A 26,953-nucleotide genomic window follows, 5' to 3' on the forward strand; every position below is an offset into this window, starting at 1 on the left:
TAATTACTACAAGATGTTTGCTAAAGGAAGTATTTATCAAGTTAATTCGAAAAGTTTCTACGGTTGTTAACAAAAATGAGTTAATTTATATACGGCATATAACCGAAACAAGACCTTCGGGCCTCTATTGCGTTTATATTTCAAATTTCCCTATTCTACTTTTCTGAAAGATTTCAATTCAGTGTTATCTGTTTGTTAACAGTTTTGTCGCTATATATTCCGTGTTTCAAGACATTTTTGGATAACAACAACCATCTATAAGCCTTAGCAGTACACGTAAAGTTGTGATTTAAAATTTAAATCAAGCTTCATATAATGTGTTTTGTTTATATTTTAGGTCTACAAACAATGCTACCGATGTCTCTTCCAATGATACAACAACGGGCCTATCATTTGGGGCACTGGGCATAGCTGTAAGTAGATTCACATAAATCAACAATATAAATGACAATGTCCTATGCGGTAAAAAATACAGCAGGTTAAAGTTTTGTAACGGTACCTTATCATGAACTTGAGGTCACTAAAATTGGTACATATCTTCATTTTAAGGTTAACATTTGTCCCAATTATCCCAAATTAGGTTTTACTCTGATTTTACTAATTACTGTAAAGACAAAAACGAGGCGAGAATGGGGTATGAATTCATTCGGATTCTTGCTTTAAGTATTTTTTTTTAGTAAACTAAAAAAGATGTTTGTCATAACTGAATTACTATCAAGATCGTGTTGAAATATATTTGAACATCATATAAGTATCTTTGCACATCATATACTGACAAGTGCTCATCATGTAAGGGTAAATGCACATCATATAATGAAAACTGGCATAACAAGACAGTTTTGGCGTTCCATACCCTAGGTTATATAGCAACTTATGGTCTTCAACCATAGATACGTGTTTATACCGGAAACTTATCCGAGTTTTGAAAAAAATCTAATGAAAATAATTTGAACAGAAACAATAAAATTATAATTCAAAAGACTAAATAATTAAGCATTATCATTTTGTATTTTCACATATTTCAATTATTTCACATATGTCAGTATAAATATATTATGTTTAAAAGTAAAAAACACAAAAAATCACATCATAAATCGAACATTGTTTCTGTTAGCGCTTTCACCGCATCTCCTGCTAACAGAAACAATGTTCGATTTATTATGTGATTTTTTTTGTGTTTTTTTACTTTTAAACTATATTATCTGTACCAAGTTTTTTTTTTATTTATCAAAATATATATGTATAATTTTCTGTATATGTATATATATAAATTCGTCTAAACATTAGCCCAACAATGTTAGACCTGTAAATTTGCTTTCGCGAATTTTTTTGTTCTTCCCTCGCCGGGATTCGAACTCGTGCTACTAAATAAAGTGACACTAAATCGCCTTGCACTATATCCGACGAGCTAGACCACACGACCACCTATGCTTCATAGATATATATATGTTCCATATAGATGAATGTAACCGTTACTTTTCCAAAGAAATTTGAAAAGTTTGTTTAGCCTATATATAATTGATAAGTATCTGATAGCGCGAACGTACCCCGAACGGATAACTTTTTTTGAACCCGATCATGTCTGTTAGACGTCCGTTCTCATCCGTTAGTTATCCGTCCATATCAGTTTCATTTCCGTTTAGTGTCTGTTTTATCTTTCGACGTCCGTTCTGTCCGGTGTACAATTTTGAGCATGTTCAAACTTTTGAACGGATGTCAAACGGATAAAGTGTCTGTTGAACGTCCGGTAGGCGTTCGTTTTTTAAGGTACTCGTCCGTTCTTTTTTCGTTTTGTATCCGTTGCTTGTCCGTTATACATCCGTTGGAGGTCACAATTATAATCTCCTCAGTGATGATTCAGATATTCACGTTTAAAAATCCAGAACTTAATACAACCTCTAAAAATCTTATAAAAGCTTATAAAACCGATAAAACCAAAAACTGTAAAAAAAAAAGAATGGAAAAAAAAAAATAATCAGAGAATGCATGCAGGAGGAACATTCTATAATTCAATATTATATTCGAAGATTTAGAACAACAAAATATAGACCAATAAAATAATTTCGGTATTTACATGCCAATTTAATGAGCTACTGATCTGGTAACACTCTCAGAGATTACTGTTAGCATGTTTTATTAAAGAAATCATTATATATATAAACACTGGACACTTTTAATTTGCAAAACACTCATTTGCAAATCCGCCGCCGCCTCAAACAAGAGCTACAATATCATGTATATAACCAAAATGTGCAGAATTACATGGGATTCAATAATTTCATTGGTTTTCTACAGTTACTTTCATATTTATTTTGCAATTTGAATTATAAAAACATGGGATTTTCAATATCCCATGGGACAGGGCAAAATCCCATGGGATTTACCATTATCCCATGGGATTTTGGTTAAATCCCATGGGATTTTTTTTTGTCCCATGGGATTATTGTAGTCCCATGGGATATTTGTTGTCCCATGGGACAAAAAAAATCCCATGGGATTTTTATTATCCCATGGGATTTTTAATATCCCATGGGACAAATTAAAATCCTATGGGATTCTAATTGTAAATATATAGATATAAATAAACAGTAATGTGTATGTTACAATGTATTCTATTTGGTGGTAAATTATTAAAAGATGAATCTTTTTAATTGAATATCTTTTTTTCTTGGGAAATGTTAATTTAGCATATTGTTCTTTAACTGTTCAAAACTAAACTTTTAAACAACAAAGCAGATAATGTAAGTATCAATATATGTTTATTCATGAATTATAGAATACTTTCTTGAAACACAATTATTTGCCATTTGAAATCAATAAAAACTCTATTGTTAGGCTTAACATACTAGTAGCTATTTAAGTAAATCTATTTTTTTCACAATATCCCTCAACACAAAACATTAATAGTTTCTTATCATCCAGCATTGTTTGATGGTATAGTCCACTTTTTGGACATTCAGCACAGAACTTTGACATTATTGTGGTTTCAATATTTTTTTGAATTTAAAAGAACTTCAAATCATTGACTGAGTGATGAAAATAAAAACTGATCCAACTTTTTTCTTTGAATTTATTCTGGTCTTGTTTCTATGTTTTCTCCATTTATTTTAGGTGGTGAATTTCAATCCTTCTGAAAAAGAACCAATAAAATCTAAAGTAATGGATTATACAAAATTGTTTTCATACATGTAGCAATAATATGATTTTCAATAAAAATAGCTATGCGGTATGGATTTTACTGATTGTTAAAGGTTGTCCAGTGTCATCAGTTGCTAACGGCCTACATCCTTTGGTCTCTGATGGAGGGTTGTCAAATTAGCAATATACCACATCTTCCTATTCTAATACCATATAACAATCAATTAATTTATTCTTCTTTATAAAATTTGGGTATTTTCCCAAGTTATATACATAATATATATATATACTGTAAATTCGGAATTAATGCAAGTTTTTTTTTATTGCGAAAAATGCAACGGAGTTGTAAACGCAATAATTTAAACTCGTATTATGAAATATTTTATATGGATTAAACAGGATTTTTCAAAATCGTAAAATTTAAAATCGCATTTAAGTCTAAAATGACAGAATCGCAATAATAAATGCACGCAATAATTTATGAATTTTACAGTATAAAGATCAATGTTAAAAGTTAAAACTTTAGACAACTATAATAACATTCCATTATTCACAAGAATTTGCAATATATTATACAAAATGCAGACAACAGAAACAATATTTCTTTAAGCTTTTGAAGTTCAGACAGATTTCAATTTGTGTTTTATTTCAATGAAAAAATACCTTGAACATATTGGAAATTATAACATTGATACAAACAAAATATGTATGTTTTATCCTTTTTTTTTTGTGTTGTTGGCTTGCTGTCTCATTTTAATATACATTTAAACATACATCAATAATCTTCTTCTTTATTAAAAGTAAAAATGGGATATTTTTGATTTTGATATCCCAAAACATTATAGTTCTATCACATAACTTATTACCAAGTTCAAAAACACCAATGTGTTTGATATTAATTTTAAGACATGTATAAATGTTCCAGACCATATCAGTATTCGGATCTTACTTTTATGGTCCAGAACTTACAGTCCCACCATATGTGTACAGTCAGACCATTTAAGTATACTTGTACTGTCTGGTACCAGCTCAACCAAACCTGTGTTTTTATTTTAACTGCAATTAAACTTTTTGTATTAATCTATTAAAGATTTCAGTTATGTTGATCTGTACTGTACATTTGTTTGTAATAAACTTGACCAACTTCTTAAAATTGGGCAGACTGTATGCGTACAGTCCAAATACTTGTTTGTTCTGGAACATAAACATGATTAACAAGCATTTGGCAGGATGTCATGCTAAAATCCCATTAATATTAGTACTAAATTTTGAGTATATACATGTAAATCCACAAGTTACTTACTGAAATTCATGGTGAACACTCACCAAAAACTTACAATTTAGAGGAAAGACTGGAAAGATGAATGCACTAACACTATCAAAACAGAGCATAAAACTTACCGAAAAACAAGATGTTTTACATTTATCCAGGAGCAGGATAATTGAAAAGTTTTTTTTTTCTTTCTCTGCTGTCCATCATATAACTTTTGAATTCATTCATGCAAAATATGAAAATCTGCAAAGGTAAGACCTAGAACCTCAACTTATCCACATTTTGAATTTTGAACTGCATACTTGTCCTTTTCATCTTGCTGACATCCTAAACATAAAAAAATGATAAAAACATAATTCTAGATTGAATTTGTGTTTTTATTTTTGTTAGTACATGTAAAAACAATTTTCCCAACTTTAAAACGAAAACATCATCACCAAAGAGGAGGTCATACTAACCTCCGAAATATTTAAACAAACCGAAATTATTACTTGATTAAGATCTTGTCGTAAATTAATGGCATAGATACTCTTATTTTTGAAAACTTGATGTCTATTACAAACTTATATTTCTTTGTACCAGAGTATGCATATTAAGATGGACTCCATGGACTTTAATGTAAGCATGATTAATTTTACAGTCACTGACAGTTTTTCAGCTCTATGTGTACATTTTGAGAGAATCTTGCAATACTGTATATTCTGATATTCAGAACTTATTGTGAGGTTTTTATTAATACAACTGAAAGCTGTATCTCGTTTTCATTTCTGATACATATTAATGAGCTGAAGACCAGTGCCGAATTTTTCTCACTGCATTGAAGACCCATAGGTGACCTTCGGCCGCTGTCTGCTCTTTGATTGGGTTGTTGTCTCTTTGTCAAATTCCCAGTTTCCACTTCCCATTTTATATCATGTATGCTGATTTTTCTTAAATTACAATATTCAATCATGCAATTTTGTCTATTATTGAAAATACGATAAGCAAAAATAAATGCACAAAAAATTTAACATTGTTATATATATGTAAAAGACTTTTTTTTAAATTCAAAACAGTTGCCTACACTGTTAATTTCCTTGTTTGATTTCATATTTTTAAAGCCTTTATAGCTAGCTAGATGGTATGCCGGGGCGGATCCAGCCATTTTAAAAAGGGGGGTTCCCAACCCAAGACAAAGGGGATGATCCTATATTCATTTGATTTGTTTTATTGTCTCATACAAGAATATATATGGTTTGACGGTGGGGATCAGGGATCCTGAAATTTTTTCACCTAACCACTGGATGACAGGGGATCTCAACCATTTAAAAGTTTCTCAAACATGTGGGGGTGGGGGTGAACCCCATGGACTCTCCCTATATTTCCTTTTATTTGTTTTATTGTTCTATACAAGAATATATAAATATGGTTTAGGGGTGGGGATCTTGACCGTTTACAAGTTTTCAAACTAGAGGGGGTGGGACTTCACTTTTATTTTATTTCATTATTAATTTTATTGTCCCCGACAAGAATATATATGGTTTAGGGGTGGGGATCTGGATCGTTCACAAGATAATAGCACATTCTCAAATTGAACAGAGTGGGGTAACCCCCAAAGACCTCCTTTTAATTTCATTTGATTTGTTTTATCGTCCCATTCAAGAATATATATGGTTTAGGGATGGGGATCTGGACCGTTTACAAGATAATAGCATATTCTCAAATTGAAAGGGGTGGGGATTACCTCCCATGGACTCACCCTCCCTTCTTTCTTCCCCCCGAAATACCTTTTAATAAGCCCCAATGCACAGATAGTTCACAGTATTTTCCCTTGATTTACACTAAAGAATATACACTATACAGGTGTAATTTTTTTTTTAAAAGATAATACAACTGAAGACCACCATGACCACAGTGGTGGATCCAGAATTTTTCATAAGTGGGGCCCACCGACTGCCTAAGAGGGGCCTGCTCCTGCCATGACTCAGTGATTCCATATATAATCAACCAATTCTTTTCCCAAACAGGGGGCCCTGAACTCCTGATTCCCCCTTTTTTTTCCTCATTTCAATCACCCTGATATAAATTTAGTTTTATCACTTACAATAGGAATGGTTTGAATTCCCCAATAATTCTTATATACCATTAATATCAACATATTTCATTTTTGATAAATGAAAGGCAAAAGTTTTCTATGGGTAGAAATGGATAGTGGGAAGCTTTCAGATTCACACCATGCCGGTGGCTGTGTTCAAAGTGCTGGGTTTTTATGACCCTCGTTGTTTGCGGACTAACTATTTAGGCCAGTGGTGGATAATAGTGTGCGTGCATTAATCTTCTATACCTTCTTAATCAATATATTCAAATACTGACGGCAAGTGTTGTAATGATGTATCAATGTCTTTTTGAAATCACCGTGCTATTTACATGTGGGATCGAGAATGCAGGGGAAGGAAACTTGTCAATTATGTTTATTTCTAAGCCAAAATAAAATGAGCCGCCTGGGTAATAACAGTGCATGTAAGGCTCGTCTCGGAGGGGTGTCTTTTTTTCTGTCTTCTTTTTATGCCCCACCTACGATAGTAGAGGGGCATTATGTTTTCTGGTCTGTGCCTCCGTTCGTTCGTCCGTTCGTTCGTCCTGTTTCAGGTTAAAGTTTTTGGTCGAGGTAGTTTTTGATGAAGTTGAAGTCCAATCAACCTGAAACTTAGTATATATGTTCCTTATGGTATGATCTTTCTAATTTTAATGTCAAATTAGAGTTCTTACCCCAATTTCACGGTCCACTGAACATAGAAAATGATAGTGCGAGTGGGGCATCCGTGTACTGGGGACACATTCTTGTTTTAGTTATATTTTTAATAACTTACACTTTTTTCCATTATTCTCTTTCTTTCACTATTCTTTATTCCTTTTTTTTCTTTGTCCTTTGTTCTCTATTCTGTTAATTCACATCCATACCCTCTTATGTGTATGTGGACTTACTGTAGTTTATTTTTTAGTTCTGGCAGAGATATTAGATACAATATAATTATATGTCTCTGGTTCTGGTATTATGCGATAAGTCAATTTCTTTTTCATGCAGTGTCATGAAATATAATGGTTTTATGCATATCAGCCAAGATTGTGCGCAACATTTTAATAAACAATTCAACACTATATACACGTTATGTGAATTTTATTAAAATTGATGAAGAACATGAATTTGGCAGCTAGTGCCCCTTAAACAGGTAAAGTTCAATTAACAAATTCTGATCGACTGGCATTCAACACCAAATTACTTACTTGCTGTATATTGATAAATGTGATTGATAAATGTGATTGTATATTGTCAATACCTCAACATCGAGAATACGTCATGTGAGGTGTTGGTCGCTACGTTTGATACGGGGTCAAAGGTTGCGGCTTCGAGACAGAGAAAAACATCCAGGTAAAAAGTGTAGAATTTTGTTTTTGATGATTTGAGTTGTAAATTTTCCTAAAAAGTACTTAATTCCGTTCATCTAATTGTAAATTTTCCTAAAAAGTACTTATTTCCGTTCATCTATTATGGGTATAAACTAAACTGAACAAGAAAAGTATTAGTAAACAGACAGAAAGTCCGACGTTGAATTAATTATTTTACAATTAATTGTTTAAATATATGAGAGAATGTTTTAGGCGAATTTTCTTTAATTACAGATAAATGTATTTTAGGTTCAGGAAATGATTTATTCTTCGGGTACGTCTAAACAACCGCTCAGGACCTCCTGAGTGCACTCAGGACATACAAAGTGCACTCAGGACATACAAAGTGCACTCAGGACCCATTACCGTAATCATATCTGCACACATGATGGATGTTTATATTCGTTATACGCTTCTTATTTTAGAGTTAAATTTTGGTAGAAGTTGAAATCGCAGGGGCGGATCCAGCCATTTTAAAAAGGGGGGGGTCCTAACCCAGGGCAAAAAAGGGGGGGTTCAACTACATGTCCCCATTCAAATGCATTGATCGGCCAAAAAAAGGGGGGGTTCCAACCCCCCCGGAACCCCCCTCCCCCCTCTGGATCCGCGCCTGAATCGAACTTAGATAGATATGTTAATTCTTATAAAATAATGAGGGCACGTGTCACTGATTACACAACTACTGAGCCATGAATTATCCAATCAACAAAATTGATTGGATTATCTTTATTGTTTTTTAGGAATTGTATTGTTTAGTTCAGTTTTACCTTTAACATGAATTTGCATATAGAAAAAATAAAACATATATATATATCTCATTCGATGTGCTTTTTCAGTTTATTTTTCATGATGACGGGTAAATTAATTTGTTGTGTTTTGCAGTTCACGAATAAAGAAAATTATTTTATAGTTGCGTTTTTTTTTCTGTAACAAGTTCGATTTTTGTTTTTCAGTGTGATTCTTTTCTCTATCTCTCTCTCTAAATCAAGTTTTTAAACAAACACAATGTTGACTGAATATCAAATTTTATTACATTTGTATATCTTTATTCTCAACAAACCATTATACAAGAGAAGACAATTATGTACAATATTCAGTTTAACCTTAACGGAAATCTGTGCACGAAGACTTAGTCGTGGTTTGAACGGATTTCGTGTCAATAAACTGTCTTCGAAATAGTCTTTCTTTGTTAATGTTTGTGTCATTTTGGTCTTTTGTGGATAGTTGTCTCATTAGCAATCATACCACATCTTCTTTTTTAAAATTTCTCGCTACTACAATCTAACTTACATATTTTTTAGAAATAATTATACCCAAAATATCATAATTTTCAAAAAACGGAGACGAAAACGGAGACAAGTTCATTTTCAGAATTTATTTTCGCATTGAAATTCGTTTCAGGCTTGTGAAACTGGACAAAACGACTTTAATTAGAGAAAAAAAACTTAATAAAAACGGATTTCTTAAAATATTCGTATAACTCAAAAATAAAATTCCTGGACAAGTTCGATAAAAATGAGAAATAACATCTAACTACATGTATATGAGTTTTATTGTTTGAAAAGTACGGCTTTAAGTTTTACCGGTCGTTTAGAACGGATTCCATATACAAAACTTTAATTAATATAAATTCTTTTAAAGTATGAACATTTATAATTATTTCCCTTTTCAAACTCGTGCAAAGAATTAATTACTGGTCCAGGACATGATAATAAAATTAAGAATAAAACTTAAAAATTTATGGAACGAAATTTTAATAAAAGACGAAAATCTTAAAACATCATGATATTCATTCTAGACGTCACAATATTACTTCCCACACTGTACTAACAACACAATGTATAAAACAACAATAAAGATAATCCAATTAATTTTGTTGATTGGATAATTCATGGCTCAGTAGTTGTGTAATCAGTGACACGTGCCCTTATTATTTTCTAAGAATTACAAATTCTACCAAATTTAACTCTAAAATAAGAAGCGTATAAAGAATATATGCATCCATCCTGTGTGCGATGACTATAAAGGGTCCTGAGTGCACTTCGTATGTCATGAGTGCAATCAGGAGGTCCTTCAAGCGGTGTTTAGACGTACCGTTATTCTTCTGGAAGCTTCAATTTTTTCTTATCAATAACTTTTACACAAGGAGACATTATTTTTTTTGACAGCATGAACCCCAGTTAATGAGCAAACACAAATTAAGAACGAAAATCGTTTACAATTAAATTTTATAGAAGGAAAAAGGGGGGGGGGGGGGGGGTAATAAACAAATTTTATTTACGCTCACATACTTTTAAACAGATTTGCATATGTAAGCTCTCTATAGTTAATGTTAAATTATTTCAGGAGTTTTGAAAAAAAGAATATTATATACAGTTTAATTTCGACTAAAATAGTGATTCTTTTTATAGATTTGGTACCTCAGTTTCGACTCAACATTTCATTTTGAATTGTTAGATGGCAAATTCTTTAGGCGAATATTGTATCTGTTCTTTATTTAATTATGGTGATATTGGCGATAATATTCATTATTAAATTCTCCCTCATAAATTCGTCCGAATTTAAAACATTTCTAATCTATCTACATGGCGAAATAAGAGGCAAGTCAAAATGTAGGTTTGGTTTGCTCGCAGTAACTTGGTATTGTATCTGTTCTTTATTTAATTATGGTGATATTGGCGATAATATTCATTATAACAAGGCCTTGTACAAATCCTTGATTATAGAATGTTTGGTAATATAAAAAGACGAAAGTAGACATCCAAAATGAAATAACTTGAATTGAAAATTTCCCAACTGTGAAAATTTGTTATTTCTAAACGTCTTTAATTATTATTTCGGGAAAAAAAATTATTTAGCATATTCATATATTTTCATAATTTTTTCCGAGGAAACCTTTTTTTTTTGCAAAGTTTACTTCTATATGTTTTTAACCATCACCAGCGACTTATTCTCTGCCATCACCAATTAGTCCTAATTATTAAAGATCAATTGCCCAAATTCAAATGATGATTGGTATATCGTATTGAATATGACCATCGGTCATCCGTGACGTATCCCAAATAACGACGCATGCCGATAGATAGATCATAGTTTATTAATTAGCGTCTCGCAATTTAAATTTCATCAAGGGGACTTAATTAAACCAGTTACTATACAAATCTTGAAAAAACGATGTACATGTACTTTTTAATATTTTTAAAACAAATTACGAAAACGTTTAGTGTAAAAATCACCGAATATAAATGTTTCTTTCTTGCAGGTTTTGGCATTTGTAAATAACATTAACGTTTTGGAATTCTAATGCAAAAGACAGTCGATTCAAACTGAAATAACTTCTTTAAAGATGGTTTGATTTTTTCAGAGACACATGTATTATATATGTCTCAATACATGTATTATATGTCTCTGATTTTATCAAAACAAAAATTACAAAATTATAAAATATGTTAGTTATCGAATGTATACCCTGAACTCTTACTATTATATATATACATGTCCTAAGTTACTTAATGTCCTGTGTGCAAGCAGGAGATCCTGAACGGGTTTTAAACGTACCATTATTTTATATGCATATATTCAAAGCTGTTCTTAATTATTTGCATACTAGGTATCAGTGGCGGATCCAGGGGGAGGGTTTCGGGGGTTGGAACCACCCCTTTTTTTGAACGATCAATGTATTTGAATGGGGACATATGGTTGGAACCACCCCTCCCCCTTTTGTCCTGGGTTGAGACCCCCTTCTTTTCAAATGGCTGGCTCCGCCGCAGAGGTATATTTATATATATATGTGTGTACCAGCCCCCCTCCTAAATCTTGGGAAACAAATGGTAGATTATATAGGGAATCACGGAAGCATGACTGGACGTGACCCCTCTAAGGCAGTCAATGAGTCCCCACTTATGAAAATTTCTGGATCAACCATTGCTTAGTTCTAGCAGAGACATATATTATATGTCTCTGGTTCTAGTTATCTTAGGTCCTAGTGTGAAATAATGCCAATAGGTCTTTTAAAACACATCTTTATTCATACATGTATATATACGTTTTCTCACGGATTTGTTCATGCAATATTGGAATTATGTTTACTCAATGCGCAATTACTGAAGTTTATATTTGCTACTTTTCTTCTTAATTTCATATAATTTTTTTTTTTGATTTTTTTTCTTCGAAAAATTAGTGGTGTTGAAATAGGGAATGGACACAGATACCTTATCACATTTAACCAAAGAAATGTTGTATAATGTCATCAATCTGTATTACACGTAGACAGGATGTTCTCTAGAAAACTATACGTTATACACACCCGAGAATACACGCACTGTCGTAATGGAAAATTACTGTATGTTATAGTTACCTGTAATCAGCTTTGCAACACCATGTCATGACAGTTCAAAAAGATTTTCTTCAAATCAAATTGGAATATTCATTTTTTCTGTAAAATTTAAAACTTTAAAAAGTAGACTTTGACAAAATTATGAAATAGAAAGAATTGAACAATTTAAAATCGTATTTTAACAAAGATTTAGATATAATTTTACAACGATCCTTAAAAAAATAACCAAACAAACGCATTTGAATCAAATTTCTTGTAGAAGTAAAAAACACAAATTAATGTATTTGACAACTTTATTCAGGAGCACAGTCTATATTATCCGGCGTAAATAACTTCGAGATTTATGTGGAAGTTTACTCTGCTGCTCGATCTATGCTAATCGATGTTCCAGTATATTTCATATTTAAATTTATTCGTGAGGCCTCGTCATCGTTTATATTCACTAAAAGCACAGTCGCCTAAATATTTTATATGGCGAAAAAATTGCGAAAATTGGGGGAAATAATATATTTTTAGTAGCATTATTATTTTAGAATCTTAAGAGGTTGCTTGCAAATTTAACTCTAAAATGAGAAGTGTATGACGATCTATAACGAATATATACATCCATCATGTGTGCAGATACGACGGCGACTATATAGGGTCTGCCATGAGTGCACTTTGTATGCCCTGCATGTGTGCACCCAGGAGGTCCTCCTGAGCGGTGTTTAGACGTACCGGGAAAATCTTATCTGATTCAGGATCAATTCATCGGTTACACTCCCCTGTCACCAGTGATTCTTTTTTGCTGACATTCTGAAAAAGTATTGTGTAGTCCCTGTGTAAGTGTTGACTCTCAACTTGCACATGTGATTTTTTAACACTCCCTGGACTTCTGCAAAAACAGAAAGTCACAGGACATTCCGACAAAAAGTCACAGGACAAAAAGTCAAACACATGTCAAACTCAGGCATAAAGTAACAAAGTTAATAGGACAAAAAGTCACAAACAATTTGTTGACAATTGATTGAATATAAATGAAAAAAGATTTTGAAATATCTTCTTTTTATTACATATATTCATTTTTGATTTTAGGAAATTGTTCATAATATAAAAAAGAAGATGTGGTATGATTGCCAATGAGACAACTGTCCACAAGAGACCAAAATGACACAGACATTAACAACTAGAGGTCTTTACGGCCTTCAACCATAAGCCAATATAAAGAAGGTATGGTATGATTGCCAATGAGACAACTGTCCACAAGAGACCAAAATGACACAGACATTAACAACCATAGGTCACCAAACAGCCTTCAAGAATGAGCAAAGCCCGAGGTAAAGCCCATACCGCATAGTCAGCTGTAAAAGGCAATCATACTATATCTTTTTTTTTATATTTACATGTTAAAAAATGCGTGCAAATGTAATCAAAACCTGCACACAAACGTAATGATTTTTGTGCGCAAATGTAATGGTAATGTGCGCAAACCTAATGCACTGATTTATTTGTTTTTAATAAATTTTAATTTAAAGTTGCTACATCATGTTCATGTATAAAACTTCAAGAAAAATACAAAAAGAGTGTTTTCTTGTTCAAAGAAAAATAATCTCAAAACTAAATTGTGACTTTTTGTCCTGTGACAGTGTGTGACTTTTTGACTGTGACTTTCTGTCCTGCATTCAGATTGAATAGGGGAGTTTGGTTGACCCCGCCTCCCTCTATCTGAGACTACTATCTCAGTGATGAGCTTTATGTTTCATGTACAAATGTATTGTGCTTGTCATATATGATGTATGTCGGATAAAAGCTCTACAGACCTTTAATATGTTGTATTGTTATATGTATAACCGACAATAAATAAATAGCCCCTAACAAGTAAGAATAAGGTTACTTCTTTTTGTTTTGACATCTTGCATGGGTTTTTATAGCCCCGTATTAAAATTATGCCCCCACTTTAAAAAAGGGGGGGTATACTGTTTTACCCCTGTCTGTCCATCCATCCTTGCGTGCGTCAGTCAGTCCGTCCGATGAATATTTTTCGTCCCGTTTTCCGTAGGAACTACAATAAAAGGATTTCTGAAATTTGGTTTCAGGGTTAAATAAGTCAGCTATACCGTGTGATGCATTTTCAGATTCATCACTCGACAACTTCCTGTTTTCCCAACACTTGTATGATTTTACACATGATAGCCAAGTTGAAAGTTGAAAACTAACAACCTAATTTATGTACAAAAAAATTGAAAAACAGATATGTTACACATAAACAAACGACGATCACTGAATTATCGGATCCTGACTTGGAACAGGCACAACCATAACAAATTGGCAGGGTATAAGGAACTTTGAAAATATTTAGTTTTTGTGGTTTGGTCAATTTTCCGGATACTGTAAGCAATAAGGCCCCTTTATTTAGTGAATGAAATAATTGTAAGATGCACTTAGCTGTCTGTCATATTTTATATGAACTTGACCTCATTTTCATGCATGGTTCATTGGTCAATGAAACACTGCATTGTTTTGTCAGTTTATCATATGTTTAAAGTTACAGGTAGATTATATTTGGTAGATATGAAACAATTGTAAGGTGTGCATGTCTGAATGGTAGATTCATATATAAACCATGACCGCATTTTATTGTTCTTTGGTCAATGATAAGTTTTCTTGGTTTTGTCATTTTATCAGGCCACATTTAAAAGAATGTCTGTTTCCCCTCCCCGGGTCTACCCTTTGTAAACAGACCAGGAAGGCAGGTTTTTTTTAGCTCACCTGACCTGAAAGGTCAAGTGAGCTTTTCTCATCACTTGGCGTTCGTCGTCTGTCGTCCTGCGTCCGTCGTCTGTCAACTTTTACAAAAATCTTCTCCTCTGAAACTACTTGGCCAAATTCTACCAAACTTGGCCACAATCATCCTTGGGGTATCTAGTTTAAAAAATGTGTGGTGTGACCTGTCAAACCAACCAAGATGGCCACCATGGCTAAAAATAGAACATAGGGGTAAAATGCAGTTTTTGGCTTATAACTCAAAAACCAAAGCATTTAGAGCAAATCTGACATGGGGTAAAATTGTTGATCAGGTCAAGATCTATCTGCCCTGAAATTTTCAGACGAATCGGACAACCTGTTGATGGGTTGCTGCCTGTGAAATGGTTATTTTAAGGAAATTTTGCAGTTTTTGGTTATTATCTTGAATACTATTATAGATAGAGATAAACTGTAAAAGCAATAATGTTCAGCAAAGTAAGACCTACAAATAAGTCAACATGATCAAAATTGTCAGTCGACCCCTTAAGGAGTTATTGCCCTTTATAGTCAATTTTTAACAACTTTTCATAATTTTTTGTAACTTTTTTAAAAATCTTCTTCTCTGAAACTACTTTGCCAAATTTAACCAAACTTGGCCACAATTATCATTGTGGTTTGTAGTTTAAAAAATGTGTCCGATGACTCAGCCTACCAAACAAAATGGCCGACATGGCTAAAATTAGAACATAGTGGTAAAATGCAGGTTTTGCTTTATATCTTTGAAACTAAGACATTTAGGGCAAATCTTTCAAGATTTAAATGTCCATCAGAATAAGATATATCCCCTCACAAATTTTCAGTTGAATTGGACAACCTGTTGTTGGGTTGCTGCCCTAAAATTGGTGATTTTAAGGTAATTTTGCAGTTTTTGGTTATTATCTTGAATACTATTATAGATAGAGATAAACTGTAGACAGCAATAATGTTCAGCAAAGTAAGATCTACAAATAAGTCAGCATGATCAAAATTGTTAGAGGACTCCTTAAGGAGTTATTGCCCTTTATAGTCAATATTGAACAACTTTTCGTTATTTTTGTAACTTGTATAAAAATCATTTCTAAAACTACTTGGCCAAATTTAACCAAACTTGGCCACAATCATAATACTAGGGTATCTATTTAAAAAAAAAGTGTCTAATGACCCCGCCTACCAACGAAGATGGCCGACATCAGTAAACACATTAACAGGTGAGCGACACAGGCTCTTGAGAGCCTCTAGTTTTTTTTAACTGGATGTGATTGTCATAGCATGGTCACATGAATGGTTTGACTTGTCCAGTCCAGGCCACTTATCAGTTGTTTGTGCTCAATTTGAGTGTATTTATTTAGATTATCAATCCTTCTGCTTTCAAGCACTTTTCAAAAATGGAAACAAATTATTTTCAGGAAAAAAATAATTTCGATTTTTTTGTGGAAAATAATTTTTTGACCCGGGCGCTTATTTTTGACCCGTGTGGGGGGAGGGGAAACAAACATATTTTTAATTTTGGCCTTAGATTTTTTAAGCATAGGTCTACTTGTTGTATGGAATGACTACAAGGTATCATATAAAAAAAGATGTCTGCATGCCAAGGTTAATTTTACTGTGACCTCATATTCATAGAATAATGATAATATTCATGATATTGAACAGCAAGAATGATGAGTAAGTTGATGTTATATACAAATAAGACAAAATTTTCAGTTGCCTACTAATTATGTAATACATGTAGTAGTTATTTTTGTCATTAAATGATGTTTACCCTTTTATGTGTAGGGCAAGAACATGAAAGATAAAGGGGAAACTATAAACAGAAGAAATTATCAACAAAATAAGATTTACAGAGGTCAACAAAGCCTAAATGGTAAGTCCACTGTTATAAAAATTTTTGTCCTTGAATAATAATTAAATATTTATTAAAATAAGATGTGGTATGATGAAAGAGAAAACTATCCATCAGAGTTCAATTTAGTGGATGTAAGCATTGCAATTACTTATTAGAGGCCATTGATGACCTGTAAGTAATGAGAAAACCCATACCCTATACATGTTATAGTAATCTATAAAAGTCAACACTAACCAAATTTGAAACAGAGCATCAATTCAAACGTCAAATATACCAGACTAATTTATAAAAACAAAAAATTATGAAAAATAAAAATGACGGGTATGAACCAACATCAACCACTGAACTATGTACAAGCTCCTGATATTAGACAGGTATAATATGGCTGGGTTGATATAAAAATAAGAAACACTTAGCAGTCTGATTTCCAATGAGACATTTCTCCAATAGAGATCAAATGACATTTAAGGAGGCTCTAGGGTATAACAATTTTAGAAAAATGTTTTAATATTTTTTTTTCATAACTCAATTTATTTATATCTTTATCATATGATACACCAAATCATTCAAAACAATCAATTCGGTTTGGCCCCAGATGACTTTTAAAATGCATATATCATTGAAAAAGCTCCAAATTATCTCCCTTTGGTGCAAAAAAGCCATTTTTTGGCATTAAAAATGTAATATCTTATTTAACTCATCGGTGGCCTATATTTTTTATCATAATTTTAAATAAGCTGTACTTTAACTAAACTATTATAAAATTTAAGCGATTTCTGTAATTTAGTACTTGAATATTTAAATGAAAGTTTATCATATTAATCATAAACATGATAAAATAGCCATTTTATTGATCTCTTCACTGATAATTTTTGAGTTTTTGTATTTGTAGGTCAGAAATCTGGATTTTCATGGTCATCATTCACAGATCAATACTGAACGGAAAACTTAAAGCTGATATTTTTCTCCATAGTGCGACTTTTTTATTAATTTGAAATGGAACATGTTTTTTCCTACATTTATTTGAAAGAGGAAATTTCAACATGATGACTAAAAAAACTTTAACAAAAAGTGTTTATATTATAAATTTGCAATTATAAGCATACTATTATGTACACCACAAAGTTATATATAATTCAAATTGTTTGCCTATACAAGTATTGCAATGAACCTATAACAAAGAAAATCTTACCTCATGAAAAGAGTGAACTATTCAGTCAGAATATGAAATATTTTTTCAGTTCTATTTTTCATAATAGAATAAACAAGACAAAGATTTCAAAACAATATTTTTTCATTTATTTAGAAATTTCATCATTTTGTTTCTGTGAAAGGACTTTATTCTTTGACTGTAAAATATTATTATTATACATTCCAAAATAAGAATAATATTTATTGTCATATAAACAAATAAAAAACATGTTTGTGACAAAATTTAAAAAAAATTATATATATGTATATATAAAAAATATAAAAAAAACTCGTATACATTTAAAACATTTTACTACCAAACAGCATTCATTGTAACATACACATAACTTTATATTTATATATATATATTTATAATTTTAATCCCATAGGATTTTATTTTGTCCCATGGGATATTAAAAATCCCATGGGATAATTGTAGTCCCATGGGATTTTTTTTGTCCCATGGGACAACAAATATCCCATGGGACTACAATAATCCCATGGGACCAAAAAAAATCCCATGGGATTTAACCAAAATCCCATGGGATAATGGTAAATCCCATGGGATTTTGCACTGTCCCATGGGATATTGAAAATCCCATGTTTTTATAATTCAAATTGCAAAATAAATATGAAAGTAACAGTATAAAACCAATGAAATTATTGAATCCCATGTAATTCCGCACATTTTGGTTATATACATGATATTGTAGCTCTTGTTTGAGGCGGCGGCGGATTTGCAAATGAGTGTTTTGCAAATTAAAAGTGTCCAGTGTTTATAGCTACAAGGGAAAAGACAAAAATACGAACTTTCAAGAATCTCGTGACTCATAGTCCGTGAGAAAAATGAAAGGACAGTTTCATAAGGCATATATAACATACAGACAGGATTGAAACGGTATATCCCCTTTTTATAAATGGACACTATGGGATCTTCAATTGTAGTCACATACCAACCGCATTTATCTGTAAGGATAACATTATTTCAATAATCCATGCCACAAAAACTTGAAACATCTATGTGGTTATTGTTACAGCATTGTGGCATGTCGCTTTAGTGTTAAACTATTGAAACAATATTGCCATCTTGCTATTCCAGGGACTACCTGTACAAAGCTAATGTATATATTTTGAAAGAATGCTTGTAATTAATTGAAAATGATGCGACTTTCATACAAGTTAGAGGTTTAGCTAGTTATAATAAAACCAGGTTAAATCCACTATTTTCTTCAGAGGAAAATGCCTGTACCAAGTTAGGAATATGACAGTTGTTATCCATTATTTTGATGTGTATGAGGTTTTGATCTAGCCATTTGATTAGGGACTTTCCGTTTTGAATTTCTCGGAGTTCAGTATTTTTTTGTTTTTATTTTTTTTCCATTACTGGTTCAATATAATTTCAGAAGTGTAGGCATATGAGCAAAACAACGAAACATAGGATAATAATATAAGGATATATACGTTGGAGTTTATGTCAGTTTCTTAAGTGATATATGGTATAAAACACAGTAATAATAAAATGCGCTTTAATGACTTATGGAGATTTTATGAATCTTATTCATTATGGCCTATATGCATTATATATACAATTGTACTTCTGTTTTGTATTTTTGTTGTAATTCTGTATAAATGTTTTTCTACATTTCATATCATTGGATTGTACCTATATTAAATTATTATTTGCAAATCTATCACATCTATTATGTACTGTATAAACACATAAGAGCTTTGCTACATCCTCAAATGAAGAAGGTATCTAAAATCTTGAAGATGCAAGCTACAACTGTGCTTTCATCATGTTCATTCAAACATTATTGACCCCAAAAAATAATACTTACCAGATCTAGAACCATCTAATTTTTGTACGCTTTTTTTGTTTTTGATTTTCTTCCTTTTTTTGTATGTTTGCTGTAGCTAAAATTTGACTTTCTACAAAGTGGGTATGCATCTTAAACTAGTAATTGACCTGTCATTGCTTTCGTACTGTGGTATTGACCGGAATGATTTAGTATATTATTGATAAACAGACTTTCCCCTTAAATGCAAATTGTAAAGGGGATACACTTCCCAGTATTTAAAAAAAAATACTGAATGTCTAGAAACACATTTAAAGCTCCTTAGAAATAGACCGTGCTCTGTAAAATATTTTCATTCAAAGGTAACATCAAGACAATACCACCGAACACTTGTTAACGCACATTTACATACATACTCTGATACAACTGTACAACAAGATATTCTTATTTTTCAGATTTTACTTTCAATTTTTCTTTCCTTTTTTGAAACAAACAAACGGGGAGGAAGACCAGGTATTGTAGTGTAAGTATTCCAACTGATTATTCATCTTCTATAACATTCGTGTAACAAATTAAAATGATTTAACAGATGGGTATCAGACATCGTTTGCAAACAATTCTGTTCCTGAAAGAATGGATTTAAAATGAATGGAATAGCGTACTTATTATTTATTTCAGAAACGAAACCATTACCTTTTTTATATAATGACAATTATCTGAATTTTTATTTCATAAAACCGACATAAAATATTAATAAGGTAAACAAACCAAAAAGCCAACGAAAGACACTGATGAAGAAGGTAATAGGCACAATAAGAGTGCACAGTACAATGAACATCACACACAAAACTATAGATTCAACAATTCAAACCCATCAAATTGTTACCAAGGACCGCAATCTCTGGTAATCTATTATGATATAGATGCCCTATTATAGTCCACATAATACAATTATGTTGCCCGTTAAATGTGTAAAGAGATGAAATTTCAATTTTAACTTAAGATTATGTCTTGAAAGCTACTTTATCAAGATATTTTTTTGCTGGAAACGAGGTAATTTTTTTCAACATGGAGATATTCATCCAATACACAGATACTGTTGAAAAAGAAAGAGACGGTAGTTTCAACGAGACATTTATAACTAATGTTGATAAAAAAACTGACAGCCCCAAAAATCGGATAACGGAGAATAGATCATAACACACTTCATAGAAAACTGAAGACTTATAATCACGAACCTAAATGAAATACAACACAAAGATAAAACAGCTTTCCACTGTCAATTTTCAGGATATGAGACAGATATACTGTTAACTTTGGTATCTTTATTTTAATTTCAATGGGATATTTTCAATTTACAAGATTAAATATATTTCTATAGTGTGATAAAATCATCATTATCCCAGAATGAGAAGTGCATGATGATGTTAACTTTTTCTACTTGATTTGACTGTCTTCAAGAAGATTTGTGCCATATAGAATTGTAGCACGTTGTGTTCCAATAAACATACTGTGGATTCATTTATTTTCGTTGGTTCCAATTTTTTTGAATTGTTGAGGAAAAAATCCTGAAATATTTTTGATTTCAGCTTATAGAAAATTCCTACTTCGTTGAGTTTTGAAATTCGTGGTTCAACCATGAAATCTTACAAAATTAATGAATACGCCGTATCATGTTTTTATTTTTCTAATTTTTGAAGAATGTAACGTGCCCTATAGTTGTTGTTATCTATAAAAAGAAAATATGATGTTTGTTTGACTTTTCTTTTTTTTTCTTTATATAAAAAAGGATTGAATAATAAAAATGTTTCATTTTTCATTCTTTTACTTGCCATTATGAATTCCACCACTTTATTTTTTTCAATAGAAAAATGACCGGTCCCGCCGTATTTCTGACATAAAGTGCTAGCAAAGCAAATTGCAAAAACAAAAAGACCTATACAGTTAATTTAACATTTCTCTTCATAGAATCTGTGCATTCATACTTCAAAAGACCATGCACCTTAAATGGGTTTTTAAAACTTTTTTTTATATTTTTACAATGCAGAAAAAGAAAAAAAGTCTCACTGACTCTTTTGTGCATGACATAAAAAACTAGAAACGCTACGACGTTGCGCACGATATTGGTGTCACTTTGGAAATATGGGTTAGATGGCGGGTTATTCAAATTCAAGCTCTTATCCTATACAATAAATAGCCATGTTATGCATATCATTCGAAAGGAAATTAACCATAGAAATCAATAACATAGATGATTTTGTGCTCTGTCTATTTTTTAATGAAAAAAAATGCTCATTTCGATGTCTATAACGTCATTTTAAGGGTGTCCCGCTGTTACAATTTTGTTTCATGTGCGTCTTTGAAATCCAAATGCGGATTCATTAGTATGTAGAATGGTTTAAAATTTTACAACTATATTGTATATGTTCCGGACCATATGAGTATTTGGACCATACGCGTATGGTCATGACCATATGCGTATACTCATATGGTCCGACCATACGCGTATGGTCCGACCGTACGCGTATGGTCGGACCATATGAGTATAATACTCGTTTGGTTATTAACGGGCCGGACCATATGAGTATTTGGACCATATATGTATATTTATTTTTCCAAATTACATTATAAACGTTTCAATAATACAAGAACTTTATCTAAAGAAAACAGTGATGGTTTAAAACATGACAATTTTTTAATTTTATAATAAAAAAAACTACGTAAAAATTTAATATTGATGCCATAGTTAGTTTTCATCGCTAGTTACATTAGTGCATGTAGGCTTGGATGACATTCACTTCCACACGGTATCATAGCTTTTTTGCATTTGCAAGTTTTGTGCACGATCTTTTTCATTTACACATTTTGTTTGCGAGTGAAAAACAAGCCTTTTTTGCAGCTGCGTACAGTGATACCGAGTGATATCGTAAAATGGTTGACTGCAATACACCATCTTCACAACACAACTTAAATAAACTAATAGTATGCTACTTTCCAGTGACTTCTTAAGTAACAGTTCATTAAGAAATTTTTGGAATTTAATTTTTTAGTCGACATATTGCCATTTACTCGTAATAACAAATCGGTTATGACCATCGGTAATGACCATCGGTATAAAATGTGTTTACTTTAAATTTGACAATTAAGTAAAATTAACAATGTGAAACTTCTTATTTTTATTTAGCTTATCTTTTTATTATAATATAACGATAAAATTACCTATATGATAGCGTCTTTTGAATGAACGGTCATACCATATGAAGAGTTTAGAAGTATTAAAAGTAAACTGTAACAGAGTGTTAATTACCCCGACCATACGCGTATGGTCCGACCATACGCGTATGGTCGGACCATATGAGTATATACCCATATGGTCATGACCATACGCGTATGGTCCAAATACTCATATGGTCCGGAACATATACATTAAACGTTAAATGAAGTGATAGACGTTTTTAACTATAAGAGAAGGAAGATCGTCAGAAGAGTTTAAATAAAAAAGAGAAAAAATGTCCCAATTTGCTGTTCAACCCGTAAAAAAACTTTATGTCTTCAATTTCATGATATATAACATACGAACATGGATTTTAATGATATCAGAAAAATTATACATGTTCCGAAGAAGCTATCTGAAGTCATCATTATGTAACTGCGGTCTTATTTTAAAAACATCGTCATTTTTCCCGTGTCCAATAAAATGTCCCGATGGACAAAAGAACACAAAGAATAATTCAGAGGCTTTTTATCAAGCGAAATTCTACTATATCTCAAATTTTTATCACCTGTTAACTGATATGAATGAAAAATACATTTAATTTCCTTTAAAATGATATGATATGTACTTTTGTTTGAGTTGCAGGTAGAAAATCCGAAATGATCTAAGATGTCCAATGACATGTCCCCGTTACCGTAATTTGACGTTCGCATTATAATAACGTTAAACTGTATACGACTTTTCTTGCATATTTGGCATAACATAATTTCATGAAATGGTCTGATTTATATAAAATAAAGTTCTCGTGTAATATGCACTGATTAAAATGTAGATCTGCATTGTTTAAAGAATAGATGTCGAAATATTTAACTGGGATACTCCATAAAGACAAGGCACCGGAGCTATAACATTAAACAAAGAGAAAACTTACTAATGACCACTCCCCCACTTTACAAAAGCAAGATACATTGAAAAAGAAAATGCGATCAAAAGTGAGATCTTCTTAATTATCCTCCTCAGCCAGATAGTATCTGTAATTCCTAACGTTGCTATTCAAAGATTCGAAGCTATACACATAAATAAAAATTATCACAATAAATCTTATGAGAAAAAGTACTCCTTAGTCGTGAACATTTCAGTAAATCGTGCAATCATTTTTTGACGCATCGACTCATTTAATAAAAAGTTTTATCAGAGAAATACTCGTATGTCATAAACATTGCAGTATAGCTAACGATCATTTTTTTTTTATCTACTGTCGAGTAGAACAATCTCTAGTCATCTACCTAGCAATATGTGTATGAAAAATAAGGTTATTGCATTTAGAAGTAGTGTGGCAGAATGAAGTTTATTTTCTCAAATCTCCAACAGAATTGCCTGGTACATAGTCATGTGATGAAACTAATATATTGAAATTAAAACTTTTCTTTTACCATTATTTGAGAAAAAACGAAAGAGAGAGAGAGACAGCGAGTAGTTGTCCGACATATATGATGGATGGCACACAAACATGTAGCAGCTAGCTCCAAGATATTAATATACAGACACTCCCAACTCATTCGAGAAAAAAAATCAACCAATCAATCTGTTGTATTCAATTTTTTGTTGTCGTTGTGTAAAGTAGATATTTTTTTTATCTTCGCAGAACGCCACCAAACATAGCTTGAATAATGATTTTTACATCGCGATGCTATAGAAAAGTGTCTACTATGCACGTGTACTGCACTTTTATGAAAAATATATCCCTGTATATAAACCTCAGGTATAGAAATGTGTTTTTTTTTTCTTAGACAAGTGCATGCGGTCATCCGATGTTCAGTACTTCAGCACTTTGATTATACTTTTAAAACAATGTAAAAACGAAACCAAAAAGATTGAAACCAAAAACATACAAATAATCAGTTTGGAAACTGTTTAAAAAAAAAAGTCAATGAAGATTTAGTGTCAACCGATACTCTGTTATATGTTGAAAATGGAAGCGCTGAACCAAACATTACCATGAATAGTATAAAAAGAGCATACAATGCATTCCTGGTTCATAGTTGTTCGCTTGAGAAAAGCTTTGATTCATTAAAACATGCACATATAGCAATTACTTAAAAAGTCAAAGTTACAAATTAAGTAAAATAAAAGTAGTCGTATTAAAAAATCGGATTTTGACCTGCTGATAATCTGTGAGGTATGTATTGGTCTGTGTAAGAATTTTCCATACTTTGCCAAATTCTATAATTTCAAACATTATAAATAAGTATTGTTTGCCGACCCTTTTTTGAAGCTTGAGTTTGTGAAAAAATATCAGACGAAAGAATAGCTCGTAAAATATGTTTCTGAAAGCAAAAACAAAAAAATACAGAATCACCGTTCTCATAATAAAATAAGAAGATGCGGCCGTGTGCTTGACAACGAGACAAACTTCCATCAAAGACCAATTAATAATTTCCTTAGGTTACTCTATTGAATCAACAATGAGCAAAACTCGTACCTTATAGTCCGCTATAAAAGACCCCGAAATGACAAATGTAAAACAATGCAAACGAGAAAAATAACGGCATGCATGATTTATGTACAAAATGTGCAAATTCCTACATACATGAATTTTCTTAATTATTTGGTAAAACAATCATGAATTAAAGATTGTAATCAATGAAAACATTTTCTTTTTAAAGAGATAGTTTAGACCCCAACCAACTTTAAATCATTGAAAGTTGGCAACGGCAGCATGAGAGCACGTATTTCTTTTTCAAACTTGATGAACATTTTATAAAGCTTTTCGCTAGAGATTTTTGAAAATATGCTATATTTTAAACATTTTCCATAACATTTTGATTGATGTTTAGATTGTGGTCTTGACTTACTTATACGTTAGAATAAATAATATGCAAATAAATTATAATGTAAGTATAAGTCACTGTTTTTAAAATGTTATAATCAAAAACAGCCAATGTGTTATGCTGTAAGCACGCTCGTCCTAAGAGTAAAGAGATTAGCCTCAGATTTGTCCTGTATTTGTTTCATTCATAGTATCCAACTATATTTTAAAGTTTTAAAACATTTTGAAGATAAAAAAAAAACACCAAGAAATATGTACAAAACAGACTTTTTCTTTCATTTATGTTTTATATAATTTAGGCAGTTAGTTTTCTCGTTTAAATTGGTTTATATTGTCAGCATTATAGCAGACTATGCGGTATGGCCTTTGCTCATTGTTACAGGCCGTACAGTGACCTATAGTTGTTAATTTCTGTGTCATGTTGGTCTCTTGTGGAGAGTTGTCTCACTGACAATCATACCACATCTTCTTTTTATATATTTTAAAATTCATTTAACAAGACATCAAATTGTTATTTTGTGTTATATTTGCATCTACAAATCTTCGCAAAAATTAAAAGTTATTTTTTTTTTAATTCAATGGAGTTTTGTATTTGCACCCGTTTGAAAAAAATAAAACAATTAATTAGCGGTATTTTCACATGAATAGAATATAAGGTCAACGTTTGAAACTTTTTGTGGTCCTGAATAACGTCAAAATCGTCGTTTTATTAGGAACGTCGTGTAACGCAAAGTGGCACCAATACCGTGCGTAACGTCTTACTGATTATTGCAGAATATAATAAGTTAAAATATTTCAGGCCGATAAACTTCCTGGAGGATGACAATTTAGCCATTATTTATACAGCTGCGTTTGGATGTACTTCAGTGAACCTGGTGTCTTTAATATTTCAAAGCGGATTAGTTTTAGACTCGTTGAATATTCCAACATTAGTAAGCCCCTGGGTCAGAGGTAAGCGATCAATGTTTTTCAAAGTTTATGCTCAATACAAAGCAATAACATGTTGAATCGTTAATACGGTTAGATATATATGAGAAATTGGCTACACATGGCATACATTATACAACTCACATATCTTCGCTATGTTGTATGTAGAAGTCCCCGACTTTTTGTGCAATTAATTGCACTTTGTTAAAACAA

The 26,953-nt window shown here is 31.8% G+C and overlaps 1 protein-coding gene across 1 annotated transcript in view; it reads left to right on the forward strand.

Annotated features, from left to right (window-relative positions):
• The first annotated feature begins 336 nt into the window (after nt 1-336).
• LOC139510324 (stimulated by retinoic acid gene 6 protein-like) overlaps nt 337-26,953 on the forward strand; it is a 58,236-nt gene continuing 31,619 nt past the window's right edge. Inside the window, exons 1-3 of the mRNA XM_071296842.1 lie at nt 337-413; nt 20,225-20,292; nt 26,613-26,764. The gene's annotated coding sequence lies outside the window, so the exon portion shown is untranslated. The remainder of the gene's footprint in view (nt 414-20,224; nt 20,293-26,612; nt 26,765-26,953) is intronic.

This window comes from Mytilus edulis, chromosome 2 (assembly GCF_963676685.1).
Source record: "Mytilus edulis chromosome 2, xbMytEdul2.2, whole genome shotgun sequence".
NCBI classification, from domain to species: domain Eukaryota; kingdom Metazoa; phylum Mollusca; class Bivalvia; order Mytilida; family Mytilidae; genus Mytilus; species Mytilus edulis.